Source organism: Mercenaria mercenaria, chromosome 11, assembly GCF_021730395.1.
Source record: "Mercenaria mercenaria strain notata chromosome 11, MADL_Memer_1, whole genome shotgun sequence".
In the NCBI taxonomy this organism is placed as follows: domain Eukaryota; kingdom Metazoa; phylum Mollusca; class Bivalvia; order Venerida; family Veneridae; genus Mercenaria; species Mercenaria mercenaria.
This window is the reverse complement of record NC_069371.1, coordinates 71,211,522-71,231,097: the sequence shown is the minus strand read 5'-3', so window position 1 is coordinate 71,231,097 and position 19,576 is coordinate 71,211,522. Positions and strand designations below refer to the sequence as shown.

The window sequence follows — 19,576 nt, the reverse complement described above, 5'->3', positions numbered from 1 at the left end:
GCAATTTCAGGCTCAGACTGTATAGAATCACTGATTTTCTGTATGTCCTCACATGACAGAACTCTATACTATTTTTATTATTATTATACCAGATTTATATAGCGTTCTTTTCATGATCAATTTCACGTTCAAAGGCGCTTTACCTAGTTCAAATACAGCCATACAGGGCGCATAATTCATCCTATACTAGTACAGATACAGAGCGATCTGACCAGAGGGACAGAGTAAGACAAAGCCCCCCACGACAGAGAGATCAGAAATCAGATACAGGCTTGTCCGGCTAACTTAGCCTAGCTCGTTGCGAATAGACAGCCTGGTTCTTTAACGTGTCCAGTGTATAGCACTGATTTCCTGACCAGTACACCTCTAGTTGGGTGGGAAACACTGAAAAGCGTTTCTGAAAATTCCCGAGTAGCTGCCAGGGATCGAACCCCCGACCTCGGGATTGGAAGGCCGATGTGCAAACCACTGAGCTATCCGTCCACCACCACAAGCAATATTTCAAAAACTGCCAGTGGCAAAAGACTCGAAGTACTCAGGCCCTCTTTGAGATTCATAACACTCTATCTCAAATTACAAAGCTCTTACACATAGCTCTATTTGATTGTCACTTAAACAAAGAAACAAGTCAAGCATTGTATATTCTGCGATAAGCAGCAGTTGAAAACGCTCTGTCAGCTTTTAGCAAACATACACTGAATTTTGTCTCCTCTTTTCATCCTCAATCCCATGGTGAAAATAGCTGCTATAATTGCTGTTTTATTGACAACAGCTGATAAAAACTGTATCTAAAATCTGACTCATATTAAAGAAAAGATTTCATTCGTGTAAGTTTTACACTCGTTTTACTCGCGATAAAGATTCAATGTTATTTATCATAATACTAAAGTCTTGCTCGTGTATAAAATAAGCAAGCTCACATTTATTATTTTCTTAATTTCCCAGTGTGTACCAAGCAGTTCACGCCATATAAAAACACTGTTTATAAAAGTGGTTATAATAATTGAAGACTTGAGAGCGAACTAAACTTTCGTCACAGTGACTAATAAATACATTGCTTGATTAATTATATTTGTTTCGAATAAATATTTATTTCTTGTTTAACCCTTATTGTTTAACCTTTACCCTGCTAAATTTCTATAATGAAATTAACTGTTAAAAGGGTCTGCTTACCAAAAATATACTGACCTATTGAAATGCACGAATGAACGCTGATATTAAGACACTACCCTTACTTGAGTAAGTATTTGGTTACCAACCTGAGCTCGTTCGCTTTTCAAGTTGAAACGCCCTATACTAACCCTATCAAAACAAGAAGTTATGCGGTAAATTGTGTATTACTTTTGAAGACAAATTGAATATGTTATTTACTAAAAACTACAAAAGATCAGCGTTAGACACAAAACCAGACTATAGAACCAATACTATAAACTTGCTCATTTGTTTAAATGAATTCAACATCTTTCATCGAAAACTTCATAATGGCGGCCAATTCCTAACTGATAAAAATACTACAATGTAGCTTTTTCTTTTCATGTGAGTGTAAGTAATGTCCGCTTACAATGCATGAACTTAGGTTGGTTAAAATGATTACCGATTTGAATCGTATTTAGTTACGAACCTGTACATGGGGAAATTTAGGATGATATCTGTATATTAATCTTATAAAACAAAAAACAAAATGCTTTGTGTATCTGTCCTTGTTATGTTGCATACTTCCCACTTGCTGCGTCCTTAATTTTTCCTTGTTTACGAAAATATAGCGTTACAGAATATATCGGGTATCAACCTACTTCCACAACATTTGCATAAATTTATCCGTGTTCAGTTTGTATCACGATTGTTTGCTTGATGAAATCTTTTTATCCGATATTTAACGATATTTGAAAATCCTGTCCTCTTTCTACATAGACCAACAATTGTATCAAACATATAAGTTAATCTTTTTCGTGGAAAACAGAAAATAATATCAATGCATTTCATTGAAGTAGATGAAAACAGCAACGTTAATACCACACATAAATGAAACTTAACAAAAACAAATTTAAAAAAGTAGAAACGCAAATACACTAGAATAAGAGAGAAAAAGGATCGCAAGAACAGCTAACAGAAATTTTGTTTTAAAATGCTATGGGCCAAGTTGTAGTTTCTAAAATGCGCTTGTCTGTTTTAAGTTTGTGCTTTGAGTAATTTAAGTTGGAGGGGTTTGGGAGAGATTGCGAGACGGTGAAACCCAACCTGCAAACTATTAATATTCTGCTGAGATAAAAATCTGGAATTTCTGTCATCAAGTGTTTTTGTGTTTTTTACCAAAAGAAATGTCTGTAATCTTATTAATTTTGTCATGAAAATATACATATCGTTTTCTCATTTCCTTGTCTGTTTAAGAACTGTTTTAGATATTAACATGCTGATCTTACTGTTGCTTTTATTGCTGCAACTATTTTGTATGGGGGTGTTCGGTGTGCACCCGCCAGAAAAGTTTACACTGAAAATATGGGAATGGATTATTCTTAGCTTAAGTTATATTACGTATATTACGTCCAATTATCCATGAGTATTACCAATTTTGTCCAATGAAACATCGTGGAGATATTTTGTATTTCCTGCTTTAAGATCTCCTAAACTATTGTTTGATTTATACTTTTTACGTTTCCTTTTTGTATAGCTGTCTTGTCACGTGAAAATGCAAGACAAATAAGGATTAGAAATGTCTATAAGTGTCAATTTTTAAGAAGAACATCAAGAAATATGCAAATATTTAACAAGGATCTTACAGCAAAACCTTTGTTGAAAGAAGTATCCGCTTGTGAACGTGTAGTTTGACATGTTGGTAATATGACCTACACTTAATGAGACATACTGAAGGTAGATTACACATATCTACGTGACAATTATACATGTCCATATATGGAAATAAAGCAAATAATTTCAATGAAAATATATATTTTACGAAAACATTTATGTTTCCAGGAATTGAGCACATTATTTGACAAACAAGTTTCAACGCGGTGTTTGATTAAATCAAGCGTCAGTCATGTTTTTCGATATTTGCTCTTAATCATAGTAAATTAAAGAGGTGAAAAGTAGGTATATGATCTGAATTATGTCGATCAAATCCTAAAAACAAAGAAATTTATTGTTTTGCGTTCAGTGCCATTAAAGGTCGTAATCAGAAAACTATGGTTTCACTTAAGGTACTTTTCTTCACGCTAAAGTCAGAAAAAGTGATATTTCAGCCTCAACATTTTAAATTTTACATGATTATAATGTACAACTTGAGGATTATCCCTATCACTTTATTAACTCTTTATAAATTCAAAGTCACTGAACATTATTTCGTAACTTTAAGTCAAATAGTAGAATTTAAACGGTTTTCATCTTTACATGATGATTAAGAACTACTTGTGAAAATGCCTATTATTTTTAAACAACAGATTAGTTGTCAAGGTCACATTGATACGGAAGTTGAAATGTTTTGCCAAATTTCAAATTAAATGTGCTCCATTATAATCATAAAGTCAATCAGTCAACTTCATATGTTCCTACTTCATGGAAGGGAGAGGCTTTTTAAAGTTTATGACAATGCAGCGGAAACGAAGTCGAAGACACCTGTATTTTTTTCGTTCATTTTACAAAAAAAATAAATCTATATGATTATTTTAATAATTGTTTGTTTTTAATCTATTGAACAGTTTTAACATACATCTTAGTCATTTTCTTCGGAAAAAAAATAATTTCATAGAAAGATTTTGTCGTAATTTTTGTATAAAAGAAGCATTTCTGCGGCAAATAGACGTACATATTTGAAAATTACATGAACGTATAGGTTTTAACAGGCTTAATTTATCAAATGAAAAGCAAAATACTGTTTAATCAATTGTACGCCCCGAAACTACATTAAGCACCGTTAAAACGGCAGCGTAGCAACTATTTCGGGTTAGACTAAAACACGATTTTTGACGCCATTTGCGTAATAATGTGCATTTGATTTTCAAATTTTAAATAATTGTACATCGGGTGAAGATCAGTTTATGCTTTCAATCAAACATTTTATCAAAAATGAGATTTGTGATTTTGAAGAGCGTAGGCATATTCACAGTTTTAGTTGATAAATAATGAAAAAATTGGCAGAGACAGGTTTTGAAACTTAAGAGTTTTACAAATCTGTTCCATTTGTACCTGTTGCCATGAGTTTATCAGAAAAAGCATTACAATTCACAAATAATTCATATTCACTGTTTAAAAGGGTAAGTCTTGAAGTAAAGATCAACCTTTTGCTTTTTGATAGGCCTAATGTCCCTATTTTGTTTTACGGATCAGAAGTATGCGGAATTTGTAATTTTACAGAAAATAATGCTCTACACATGTGAAGTTATGCAAACGAACATTAAGGGCAAGACAGCAGGTTTCATTTGTTACAGTTTTATATAAAGTAAGGCGGTGCCTGTTTTATATGCTAGATTAGACCAAAATACTGGTACGAAATTGTGTATCATTCTGTATTTGATTGTTTGAGGTATACGCATATAGGGAGAAAGTGTTTGAAAGTTCCACGGCCTTTTGCTGGCTAACTTAATTTGTGAAAAATGCATTGAGCTACGCAATACAAAATTGCTATTTCATTTTATATCTAAAAATTATGTATGTATATGCCGATTTCCAACTTTGAGTAGAAACGGCTCAAACACGTGTTTTGATGTTAAATTGAAAACTCTAGGGTTGTCTGTACTTAAAGAACCTGCTAATATGAACCTTTTTAACTTAAGGGTAATTGTTGTAAAACTAAAAATACTATATTAATTTTTCAATTTAGTTAAAAGCTGTTAATATTTTGATTTTAATCAGCTTTGCATATTACAAATGAACAGTAATATCCCATAGAAAATTGTATCTTAAAACAACATTAAATTTGCAAAGAAATGCTTTCATTGGATCTTGCTGTGTCGCCTTTTCCAATAAAAAATAATACAACTGCGAAGTTGTTTTGCAATACCTCAAACTAGGTCTGAGATATGACTATTGGCGGACGCAAAATTGAACTCAAACATTATTAATCTCATGTAAATTATATACAAGAGGCAAACAATCTCTTTTTATTCTAGCAATCTATCTGAAACTTGCAAGTTCGCATTTTCCTTCACCATTAATATTTTATATATACAAGGGACCATACTGTAAATAATTATGTCTTTCTCTTGCAATCTGACCGGAACTTGCTGCTGAAGTGGCATTTTACTAAAATGTTCAAGCTGGGTAAAATTTCTTGCTGCGTTATGAGATAATTCTGTATCATGTATTACGGTACTGTGCAAAGATTCATACATTAAATAACCTCACTTTCTCTTTTGTTGAATCTTATTCCCCCTTTCCCGTTATACACATTACCCCGTACTAAACTAGCAGGGCTACCATGCGAGCATCCGGTTCATTACGGTACTGCAGAAAGATTCGCAGATTCAATAACCACATTTCATTCGAAAAATTGAACAAACTTTTCATCTTTTCTGCTGAATATTAGCTTCCCCCCCCCCCCCCCCCCGTATTTTTTAAATGCTATATTTGGTATTGTTGTTTGATGGTTTGACTCATTTGTACATACATATTACCCCGTACTGAACGAAAGAGCTGTTTCCATATACTTTCAATTAACATTTGATATACATGTACATGTTGAAGAGTTGTTGTCAATGAGTAATCTGTACCCGAGACATTGACCGTAATCTTCAATTCCACACTTTTCCTACCAGTGTAAGTCGTTGTGTGTTTTACAAAGGCAGGTTGTCGTCAGATATCGCAAAATGTATGTTGATAGTTTAATTGATACCAGTTTCGTTCTAAAACATAACAGTTTGACTTTAATGTCTTAAGCATAAACGAACAGGCGAGCTAGATTAAACTGATTGTGTCTTACCTGAGGTGCTGATCATTGTTTATAATATATCAACTATTAAACCGTCGAAATATTTGTTTTGGATTTATTTGTTTATATATGATACTGAAACTATATCAATTTTATTAGGTTCAGTTAAGTTTCCGTTAGACATGATACACAAATTGAGAAAATATATCGACAATAATAATAACGATAACGACCTGGAAAACAAAAAGAGGCAAGTCATTGGCACATTGGCACAATCGTTACATGTGTTTTATTGTTAAAAAAAGTTTCATTTTACAATTTAAATCAATGCTGATATCGCACGACTTGTATTTAACAAGTTGACAAATAGTTTTTATTAGATACGAAACTTAAGGTAAACAACACCTGTCTTGATTTAGCGTATTTTAAAGGCGGGGTTAAGTACAGCGCGCTTGTTATATAAGCTGGAGCAAAATTGACATGGGTACTTATGCGTTGAATCGCGATCTGGTATACCAAAAGAAATACTTTAACACATAAAATGGATTTTTCTGTGATTAGTTAAAATATTTAGTAATACTAGGACAGGTAAATAACTATTATTATTTCATTGGGTGGGTTAATACAGGAACATGTATCTGCTTAATTAAGGTTTTAATTATCAAAGTATGTATACAACGCTCAAATGCTATTAAACTTACATGTAAATTATTTTGACCTTTCATTGTACGTCGTCCGTCTGTCCGTCCACCACTCGTCCGACAAGATTTTCAGTACCAGTAAATGATAATAATATTTTCTGAAACCAATATACTGAAGTTGATAAAACTTTTCATTCATATATCGTCCTCTTACCTACATAAGCAAAGAACTCCATTTCATAAGGAACTCTGGTTATAATAGCTACGGAAATAAAAACTTAAAGAACTTCTTTTCAGAAACTACTGGTGCAACTTTTAAATAATTCCAAGCAAATGCTTCTTGGGCGACACAATACCAGAATCTTTAACTTAATCAGATTCAACAAGAACATGTTCACTAGAATGCGTAGTTAGTTTTGCTTCTACACAAATAACGGAACTTTCGAAAATCTTTTAATCAGAAACTGTTGGTCCAGTTTAGAAATAATTTCACACAAGATGGCAACTTAAGTGCATGATTTTATCTCCTATCTGTGTATATTGCATTCTTGTCTGAACTGCTTGTGAGATTAACTTGATTTCAAACAAATATTCTTAGTTAATCCTTTACCATATTTGTCGAAATTAATAGTCATAATGTGTCATTAAATCACAAGAGCTATAAAAGGGGAAATTCATATAACATCTTTACATATAGAATAGGTTTGAAATTTAAAACACTGTCACAGACACGTAATTTGGCAGACTTTTGACAGGACTGCTTATATTATTATGTTTCCAAAAGATAAGGATCGTTATCTAGAACTTAACAATTTAGTGACATTTATTTGGTTTAGTAACATTAACATATTTGGTTGTATAAATAAGAAATATGCATGCTTTTAGGTATGAAGGTATTAAATGCATCCGCTACTATTTTCTATATAAAATTAACAACTTATAACATATTTTTATTAAGATTTCTAGCCTTTCACTTCCTGCGAGACTACCCTTGTCTTGAAGGTCTGTCTTTAGGCAATCAAAATATACCCAAAAATATGCGGTTGACCATAATGCAGTGAAACCATGGTCACGTGACTGAGACACGTGATGAAAACGTTAATATTGCGTAGGTAGACATCAGGAAATACCTACTTTCACTTTCATTTTACAAAGCAGCTTCCAATCAACTTTTGAAGCATATAACGTAGCTTAAAAACATCTGCGGACATTCCTTTTTACAATCAAGCATAAATAAAGCTTATATATTTGGCATTAAAATGACCATTGCTAGGCGGGAAAATTGCACTCTATATTGATATGGACTACGGAGGTATATCCGGCTAATTGCCCCCTTCGTGCCTTAACATCACCCTTCTAATTTATTCAAATCCCGCACTCATACTATCACACGAAATTTAAACCTATTATCAACCAAAAGTCTCAACATGAAAGTATTTTATAATTGTTAAATGATAGTCGGTTAAATCTAGCACAAAACCACAGTAGTATTGCTATAGATATAGGATGGTAACTAGATAATTACTGGTACATTGAAAAAAAATTCAATTTAATAAAAATGACAAGTCCATACAAGCCTACGTGTTATTATGCTTCCGTCAACGTAACAGAAAAAAAAAACTTGAATAAACGCTAATGTAGTCTCGTCCTATATACAAAATCAAAAATTTAGTATTTATTCAATGGTCTGAAAAATAATCATTAATGTCCGCTAATTATTCTTTTGGTCAAAGGTGACGAGTCATACAGTAGTTCATATGCATGTAAACGAATGAGCAATAAGAAGAAATTGGATATTCATTTTTTCTTGAAATCTGATGTATTGTAAATTTTCGCGGATACGCTAAAAAGAAAAAATATTGTTATTGTATATAGCTATATAATCATATATATGCAGGTAGTGATTCGGTAAGTTGTTTAATTAAAAAGCGAATAAGTTGTCGAAGGACTTTTCATAAAATAATTCTATTGGTTTTGATTAATACAGGTATATATTCTTTTAAAGTTTTCGATGTTCAAAACTTTTTAGACTTTTAAACTCATCAGAACGCAATGTGCTTAATGTTAGCTATTTGGATGACTCAGCCCCCATTGTTCGTCCGTTTGAAATTCATTTTTCTTGAAATCTGATGTATTGTAAATTTACGCCGATACGCAAAAAAAGATTTTATTGTTTTTGTATATAGCTATATAATTATATATATGCAGGTAGTGATTCGATAAACAGTTCAATTAAATAACAAGTAAGTTGTCGAATTTAAAGCATCCTCTTTTCAAATCTCCAACACAAACAATAATATCTATGATAAAGATAATACACTGGAAATCAACCACTGGATTTTCTCCAAAACTTGATACTAAATTATAGATATTTGCTTTCCGTCCGACAAGTAAAGTCATCTTTCCTGTTATCATTTCGTGATCGTTTAAAGAAAAAAAAAGATTTTTCACAAAAGTGTATTAGTTCATAATGTTATTGGTTTTAATTAATACAGGTATATGTTCTTTTAAAGTTTTTGATGTTCAAAACCTTTTAGACTTTTATACACTCACCAGAACGCAAAGTGCTTAATGTTAGCTATTTGGATGGCTCAGCGCCCGTTGTCCGTCTGTTCGTCCACTCGCCCGTCGTCCGTAATGGTTTACTGTAAATAACATATTCTCTTAGACCCCATAGTAAATAATGAAATATGCCATTGGCATTCCTTACATAGTCCTCCCAAGCATGTTTCATATAAAGCATACAGGTTGCTATGGCAGAGGAAAAGAAATAAACAGTCTTGTCGAAACCTGCTGGCCCAACATTAAATAATTTCACGCAAGTGCTTCTTTGGCGACCCTCTGCCAGAAATATTCAAATTTATAAGATTCGTCAAGAAGATAGCCACCATTAATAGACCCGGTTGTGCAAAACATAACCGGCTGTTTAACTAGCCACCGGATAATTAGATTTAAAATGTTTGTCCTTGTTGGTAACTCTGGTATATGACTTGAATGTTAAGAGATTTTAGTGTTTTTACCCTTAACACATAAAATTGATTTTTGTAGTCTTGTAAAATATTGAAATATAACCCTAAAAGTTAATAAACTGTTGGCTTAACCGCCTGTTGAAGTTTCAAACAGTTTTATCCCATCCATTTCGACCAGATGGCTGGTGCTTATATAGTTTAATGTATTTTAAAGAACATAAAAAGCTAACAACATGACAGTCTTTTTATTTATTTGTATCAGACATTTTTTTTTGTAAATAAGCAACATTACTTTATGTGCTGTATTGAGTTTTCATGTTTGTATTCACAGTTTTCTTTAGATTTTTCATATTTTCTTGATCATTATTTAACAATAGATATAGTTCAAGTTCAAATTTATTATTAAATTCTCTCAGTATGTACATGACATATAAATGAGATTTACTTATTAATAATAACAATAATATAAAACACGTGATCAACAGAGGACAACTCTTATTAAAGAAAAACGAAGGAATCGCTCCCGTGGTTCGCAACATGGATGGAAAATGAATAAAATAACTAGTTTCTTCGGGAGAAAAAGGCCCGCGGAGACTGACAATGACAGTGAAAGCAAGGGGAGTGACCCCAAAGAACCTAAAGCAACATCCGCCGTTTCGACGACGAGTACTTTGGTTCGTACCGCTCAAACCACAAAGTCCCGGTCTAACCCCACGGCATCTGTCAAAACTGTAAAAAAAATGGGAATCCGAGCTAAATATAAAACTTTTGTATGAAACAAAAGAAAATGATGACAATATAAGTAGAAACGTTACACTGGTACCTTGTGGCTTTATTGTTAGAAATTTTCATGTAATAGACAGTGGATGTTTGTATGAATAAATAACAAAAACATTAGAGGTTTTTATAGTTTACTTTCAAGTCAGTCAGTAAACACAACAGCAGAGCTGTACATAAAACAACAAAAAATATCACTTTAGGTCAACAATTTAGTGAGCAAACAACCTCTAAAAAATTGCTAGTGGAACTAACCATTTTGCTAGTGGAAAAAAATGGCACTAGCAAAAAATTGCTAGTGGAAAAAAAAGTTAAATTCGATCCCGGCAAATATCAGTGTGCGTAAAAATACATACATATATCCCTGGCAAAGCATTTCAAAAATAAAAATCATGTATTAACAGCACGTGAATTGCCTTGTTTGCACACGATTTTTCTCACGTTTATACATGGGCGGATCCAGTGAAAAAAGTAGTTTTTATGCAAGAATTAATGAAAAACTGGTGCAAGAGTTATGCACCTTGCGTCATATGGTGTGGGTGATGATGTTGAACAACTATTTTAAGTTTGAATCAAATCCATTCAGTAATAACAGAGACAGAGTGAAAGAGCATCAAAACTTTAACCTAAAATTCTAAGTAAAAAGTGGAAATAATTCATGAAAAATTGGTCCCAGAGTTATGCACTTGTGTCATACGATAAGAGTAATGATGCTGAACAATTGTTTAAGTTTGAATCAGATCCATTCAGTAATAACAGGGACAGAGTTAAAGTGCATAAAACTTTAACCTGAAATTCTAAGTAAAAAGGGGAATAATTCATGAAAGATTGTGCCAGAGTTATGCATCTTGTGTCATATGATGTGGGTGATGATGCTGAACAACTATTTTAAGTTTGAATGAAATCCATTCAGTAATAACAGAGGTCGAGTGAAAGTGCACCAAAACTTTAACCTGAAATTCTAAGTAAAAAGGGGGAATAATTCATTAAAAAAAATGGTGCCAGAGTTATGCACCTTGTGTCACATACATGTCATACGTCCCGGATTGTCCGGGATTGTCCCGAAAATCACATACTCGTCCCGGTGTCCCGGACAGTGTTGAAATGTCCCGGAAAATTAAAAATACAGAAAACAAAAATAACCTCCCAAAAAACAAGTTTTTTGGTCTATAAATTGTTGAATTTTACATTAATAAAACATAATAAACAGTCCCCGGTGTCACATTGTTTATTCCTAATTATCCGATAATCAGTTTCTAAATTAAACTTTTGACTATTGAATGCCTTTGCCGACCGATCCATGAAAATTGACCCAACCCGAAATATTTTATATCGATTTTATCTACAAGATTTATTTTATTCCTTTGAGGATTCCATTTTATTAATGATTAGATAAACGTTTAAGCATAAAAATGATACCAAATAAGCTGGATTCTAAATCACGATGACCAGGTTAATTCTTTTTATGTAGCAATCCTAATTCAGTTCACCTCGGGAACGCAACCAATTCACTTGCCGAACTATAGACGTGAATTACCCTATTTACCTCCCTTAGACGACATTTGCAGCAAATTATTCCTAAGCGAGGGAACAATGTTTATCTCCGGAAACTGCATGTAATTTTATGATATTTATGCATGAAACAAACGAATACTAATGTCACGGTGTATGTCCCGGACAAAGGGTAAAAATCCCGGAAATTTTAACTCAGAATCCCGGAAAGGTCCTGAAAAATTATGGCATGTATGTTGTGTCATATAATGTGGGTGATGATGTTGAACAACTATTTTAAGTTTGAATCAAATCCATTCAGTAATAACAGAGATAGAGTGAAAGTGCATCAAAACTTTAACCTGAAAATCTAAGTGAAAAGGGGGGATAATTCATGAAATATTGGTGCCAGAGTTATGGCTCCTATGTCAGATGATGTGGATGATGATGAGGAATAAGTATTTCAAGTTTGAATCAAATCCATCAAGTAATTACAGAGATAAGTTGAAAAAAGAGAAAGTGCACCAAAACTTTAACCAAGGTGGGGACGCGGAAAGACGCCGACGCCGGGGCGAGTACGATAGCTCTCCTTATACTTCGTATAGTCGAGCTAAAAATGTGCAGCCCGATACAGGACTCGAACCTGCGACCTTCTGCTTGCAAGTCAGATGCTCTACCAACTGAGCTATTCGGACAATCGATATCATAGACTAATTATATACATTATATACATACTGCTACAGCAGAAACAAGAATTTTCTTTTGGCCTAAGGAGGAGACAGATTTCTGTTTAGGTTGGCATTATCCTGTTATTTGGAACGCGTTCCAAACAAATATTTAACATAATACATTATGGCAAAATGGACGATGTTTACATTCCGAACCGGATAACCACTTTGGAACTACTTTTTTAGTTCATAATGATGATCAATTCTTTTATGTAATAATACTTCGATTTATTCCGTAATTCTTTTTAAATAGAGTCAAATCATTCAATTACTTTAATTAATTCCACCTCTTGCCTCTAAACAATAGATATAAAAGAAAAACAAGGGCGTTCCAAACAACAGGAGTATATAAACCGGTATATAGCGAGCAAATTAAGATACTAAAAATGCCTTGCAAGGGGAAGGTTTCCCCGGGAAAAGGGTTTTCTTTGGGGGATATATTTCTTCAGAAAATGGGGCTTGGCAATCTTTTGGGGGTTAAAAGTGTCTGAAAATTGTATTTTTTAAAGAAAAAAAGAAATATTTTGTATGCGTTCCAAAAAACAGGAGTATATATACGCGACAAACTAGGTCAGATCTGTTTACAAAGTATTACTATGCACCTGTGTTACTGTCGGATACTTCGGTGTACATACGATCTTATCCTACCGTCTAGGTACTCGTATCTGTTGTTTGAAACATTGTAAGCATACAAATGATAATTTCTTGTTTCAAACAGTCGAAAAAGTGCCTCAAAATGCCGATATGCTGCTTTGTCTCTACCGAGACATAAAAGTCTTGCCCATTGAAGAAATTGTTCTGGGTTTAGACCATTCACGTATACAAATGAAGCTACAACAATTCTTTCAAAATGTCTTAAATCCACTTTTCATAAACTTCTCGATTATTCCTTTCGCCAATTATACATGAATACTACACATTAAATGATTTAAAGTTCTGATACACTCGAGCACATACTGACCACTAGGCAAGCGGCAAGCTATTAATGCCAGATAATTTTATGGCCATCTTAATGATCCTTGGAACATCATTCATTTAGGATGAAGCATGCTGGAATTCAGCATAATTTATTAAATAGCATTCATTGTTCAGATGGATCGAACTCTTATAAGGACATCGCATGCACGTTTTTTTTCTTTCTGACTGTTCCAAAGCATGCATGTTTATTTTACTGTTCCAAATAACAGGAGTATATATATAGCGAGAGAGATTTGATTTCAATAATGCCTTGCAAGGGGAAGGTATCCCCGGAAAAGGGTTTTCTTTGGGGGATAAAAATATAATTCTTCAGAAAATGGGGCTTGGCATACTTTTGGAGGTTAAAAGTGTCTGTACATGGGACTTTTTCAAAAGAAATGCCTTTTTTAGGATGCGTTTCGAATAACAGAAGTATATATACGGGACGAATTTACTGAAGCACATGTCACATCCACAGCAGAAACTTAACTTTGGCAGTTCAAATATTTATAAATACATATATAAATTGGATAACAATACGGAATAAATCGAAGCCTACATTCTGCCAGGTGAGTTGCTTAGTTGTATTGTTTTATGAATGAAACTTGCCCCAGATCCATGGCTCCGCCCCAGATAGTATTTCTTCAATGGTGGATGAATACAATCAATTCTTACTTGACCTAATTCGTCGCGTATATATACTCCTGTTATTTGGAACGCATCCTAAAGTTAGGCATTTCTCTCTAAAAAATTCCATTTTCAGACACTTTTAACCCCCAGAAGATTGCCAAGCTCCATTTTCTGAAGAAATGTATCTCCCAAAGAAAACCCTTTTCCCGGGGATACCTTCCCCTTGTGAGGCACTATTTAGAATCACAACTCCCTCTCTATATATATACTCCTGTTATTTGGAACGCACTTGTTTTTCATTCATACCCATTTTTGGAGATACAAGATGTCACTGCGGGGAATCACAGGATCAAAATTATCTCTAAACCAAAATAAATTTATGAATAATGTCGGATAGTATTGAAGAATTTTTTGCTGTAAATCTAAGATACAGCCTATCATACACCAACATACATGTATCATAAAACTACATAGATTTCAATCACAATCACCTTCTGGTTATCTGGAACACTTCAAGAAACTGATAGTTCTTATTTTCCTTAGTGTCTGTAATTACAGAATGTTTGTCATTATTGTCAACTCCATGATAAATTTAACAATTTTCATTAGTCATACGATAGGCTATGTTTAAATTTCATATCTTATCATGAGGGAGGGTCTTTTCACCCCAAGACACCCCAAAACACCCAAAGACACCCCAAGACACCTAAAAATAGTAATTATCCTATTGTTTAGTATCAAAATGTCAAAATAATAACATATTTTAATGTTTTAGGTGATAGTTTTCTTTTTTTTCTGAATCATAAAAAAGGTAACTTTAGAAAAAAAAAATAATTCAAGGGGAATAATCCAAAAAGCTTAACTATGATAAAGTCAAAAGGAGATCCAGTTATTTCCCTTTCATTCAGAAGTTATTTGTGTTTTTAAAATATGTTTGTAAATTTAAGTAAAAAAAAAAAATGTTTTACTGTAAGGGTGTCCGGGATCTGCAGAATGACTTTATCCAAGGGAAATAAATAAATATGTAATTAACATAGTAATGTTGGCTTTACCTCCCTTTCACATTAATAACAAGTTAATTTCAGCTGATGTTCTTAGATGTATTTCCTTGAAAAAATCTACTCTAAGGTTATCTTAACTTTTACAGTCTGTATTAGCATGTCTTTAAGATATATATTTTTAATAGCAGAGCTACCAGCGCCGCGAAGCGGCGTCGACAGCGTCGCATTACGGTTAGACGTATGAACAAGAAAACGAATAGAGAGATCTAACTGTGTATACTATCGAGTTGAAAATTCGTGGTACTTTTTAGAATCGGTGTTGTTCGGATTTTTTCATGTGCTCTATGCAGATAGTAATTAATCAGTAAAGACGTCAGTAGACGCTTACTGTTTACGATTGACAAAAGCGTCTCGCTTACTGCTTTGAATATTGAATAAAAATGTAATTGCACGTTTGATAATAAAACATTAGTGCTAAATACATTTTCTACGACGAAAAAAGAAATAAAATACAATAATTTCATTTTGAAACGACTTTCGTCACGCTGCCATTACCGAACTTTATTATATATACTTATGTTTGTCATGATGACGTCATAACTCCACAGTGGTGTAGTGGTTAGCGAGTTCGCGTTGAAAACCAGAAGTCGTGAGTTCGAACCTCACTTGGACCAGATTTTTTTTTCAATTCCTTTTTTTTATTTCAGTTCTTTTTTCTATTATTATGAGTTTTGAAAATATTGTATAACTAAAGTCATTCATGTGAAATTTAACAAGTATTTTTTTGATGTATTTATGTATGCTTGTTGTATGTGTGTGTATTAAATATGTATATATATATATATACAATAAATTATGATTAAACTAAATTTAACAAGTGTTTAGTTTTGATGTCAGGTTCCAATGTAGTGCCTGTGCAGTAGTCAGTAGACATAACTTTCAAAACAAAAACAGCTTTAGGATAAAAGAAAATGCTCTTCTCCCCGTTTGCATGTATTTCATCCGTTAGCTTTAAAATCACTGACCAGAGTTTATAAAAAAAACAAAAAAAAAAAAAACAACAATAACAAAAAAAACCAAAAAAAACTAAAACTGTTGGCGATGAATTATCAATAAACATCTAAAAGGTTTTACTACCATCCCTATTTTATAGTGCTAACCATAAAAAACATAGAAATGTTAACTTAGAAGTTCAGTAAATAAACAGGGTTTTTCGAGAATTTCGGCAAACACTGTTTTTCTCAGGTAAAATTCTGATCATTAACTTTTAAAAGATGCTAGTCTTTTGAGTTTAAAACAAGCTTTGTACAGTCATGTAAATGATTGTAATTTTCCCATACCAGGCGTCTAATTTCTATTAACTTTGGAATTGAAACATTAACTTTTTACATTAAGTCCTTATTGCCAAACATTCACACGCAAAGAAACAAAATTCCTTCGGCTATTGGCCTAATGAGATTCTGTTAGGTTTGAAGCTTTTCAATTTGAATGGGTTATCATTTGTGACTGGTTTCCAGTATGATAATAATTTATGTAAAATTGTTGATGCAGTACGTTTTAATAAGAATAACAGAAATTATTCAAATACCTTTTCTTCTTTATCTTGGTGCAGATTTTAATCTATATCGAACTTTCTTTTAATTATATACAGAATATCTTTCGAGTATTTCACATGTCAAGAATTAAATTTGATGCAGTCTAAAACATGCATTCAGAAATCATGAACTATCATTATAGTTATAATTTTAATAGATTTAATAGAACATAAACTTCCTAAACGAATCCATAATTCCAGACAATTCCAACACCACTCCTTTAATTTTAAAGGGGCACTGTGATTTTTCAAGGGAGCTCTGCCTTTTAGGTAGCACCTAATTTCATATTAAATGATACAAATAAATTAATATTCTAGGTGTCTTTGGGTGTTTTGGGGTGTCTTTGGGTGTCTTGGGGTGAAAAGACCTTCCGTTATCATGACAGGAAATTTATTCATGTTTTTCAAAATATAACTTTGGTTTAGAGATTATTTTGATCATGTGATTCCCCACAGTGGATGTGGTATTCAATAGAGGAACTGAAAGATTTGACTGTATTTAAAAAGCTATATGGAATAAATATTATTATTAAGTATTATTATATCAAATTATTCTTTACTAAAAAAAGTAGTTCCAAAGTAGATATCCGGTTCGGAATGAAACAACGTCCATTTTGCTGTAAAATATGGTAAAATATTCATATGGAACCCGTTCCAAATAACAGGATAATTTAGGTTTCAATCGGAGTTCCTTTCAGCTCAGAGATCCAAAACAGCATATAACATCTCTGAAGCTATAGTTTTAGCTAAGTATGCTTTTTGGCGAGGGAAATAGGGGCCGACTTTTGACCAAAATACTCTGTATAATTCAAACTACTGATACCATGATGAACATAAGATAATGAAAATTTTTTCTAAGCATGCAAAATTCGCATTCGGTAGCTACGTCAAATTTCTTCATATCCAACTGAAAAATTATTATGAAATTTATCCGAAGTATGTATATGGTCGAATAAGTTGCAACTTTACCAATTAATTAGAGCAAATTAAATACGTTGTCAGTCATATCTACTTGCAGGATCAAAAACTTATGTATAAACCTTTGTTACGACAACTGTTCTTTTCTTTGTAAGACTTGGACTTGGCGTCTGTTTATTACTTTTCGATGTTTTTCGCTGTTTCGTGGGAGTCGCCATTTTGGAGTGCCTAAACGCCGTACTGTGCCGTACATTGAGCTACACGCCTGTTTTGTCGCACATTTGCCAAACAATGAAATTTCCAAATCTTTATACACCAGTTGCTATTTAAAGACTGAGGATAGAGGTAAGAAACAAATACAGTAACAATATCTTTGAAGGAGTCAGCTGCGGCTGCTGTGTTCACGACAGAGTGCAACATGTTCATAAAACATATTTTCTAAAACGAAATCACCATTCTTTACAATAAAATTGCACGGTATCACAATATTAACATACTTTTTATAAGATTATACCTAAATGTTATTACTATAGAATCACATGTGGTATTAAAATGCTAGGGACCTATGGATAACCCATTAAGCTAAAAGCTTATTTCCAATGGGGTCTATTTAAGTAATAACACAGAAAATGGCATAGGACAAGATTATTGGGGGTCAAGGCTTAGGTGGAAAACGGAATCATAAAAAGTATGCTTAAATATAATATCACAGATGCATGTATTCAAGTAGAGATTATTAGTACACAAAATCACTGTTTCATTCTGTTACGAGATTTTTAATTAGGTGCTCTTTGACCATAGATTTGTACCTTTGAAAATTTTCAATTGATTTAATGCCACTAAGTAAGGAGTTCCAATCTTTTTTACCGCTGTAATAAATTATAGGAATCTTTTGGCAGTGCATATGTATTTGAAGCTTTATATATTACCATGTTCATGCTTATTCTTGAATCAGCGGGTATTAATAAATTGTTTTCTGGATATATAGCTACTACATCGATCATAGACCATATTGAAATACATTTTTGAGCAAGCAGTAGTTCTTTCTCTCTCCAATGATGGCCAGTTTAAATCAGTAAATATATCAGAAACTGAACTTGTATATAAAAGTGAGTAGTGACAAATCTGGCGGCTGTTCTCTTAACTTTTTCAATTTGATTTATATATGGATTTTCAGTATTTTTGGCCTCAAATAGTAGATTAATATTCTAACTTTGCTCTTTCTTTTGCTTTATATATATGTCCTTGCACTTAACTTAGCTTAAATATCTAGACAGAAAATAAAGACTGTTTTACAGAGTTAATGTGCTTATCCCATCTCAGGTTATTTTGAAGTGTTGTAAACTTTGACGACTAAACACTTTTTCTGGAGTACGACAGTGTGGCTTATAATTTAAATTTAACTTGAATTTGATTTTAGTTGCTTTTATTTTGTTTTATGTTGCTATAGCTTATGCTTGTCTTTGTTTGCTTGCTGGACACCCGGCATTTCTACATTAATGGAATTACTTATATAAAGAATACAAATAACTCAACTTATCTTAATTTGTGACAACCCCAGATTTATTTGCTCTACAAGAAACCTATGCCGCAGTTGTTATAAAACGTTTTCTTTTTAAAAGGTTATCACCCAACTGCTTTAAGACATATTGCATGTTTAGTGTTCAAACCTTTTACAGTTGTATTCCACGTACCTTCAACTACCTTGTATTGACTATCATATAGACCACATATCAAATATAATATTACGAAACCCTGTAAAAAAGGGTGGACTAGTGAATCACGGATACATAAGAAAACGTAATCTTAATCATTCAAACGGTGCATAAAGCAGGTTTTCATTCGTTCCAGCTGCAATTATGTTTTGAATGCACATATATTTAAGAAAAATGATTTCTTCCTCATGTACATAGGACATATTTAAGAAAAGAATTCAGTCGCTTGTACGGTGTTCTATATGAACCACTTTTCATGTTTTCCATGGCAGTCATATATGTATTAATCAAA

General features: G+C 32.8%; 1 protein-coding gene across 4 annotated transcripts in view; it reads right to left on the bottom strand.

Annotated features, from left to right (window-relative positions):
* LOC123533005 (inositol hexakisphosphate kinase 3-like) overlaps window positions 1–19,576 on the bottom strand; it is a 374,160-nt gene that overhangs the window by 192,313 nt on the left and 162,271 nt on the right. The window lies entirely within an intron of this gene.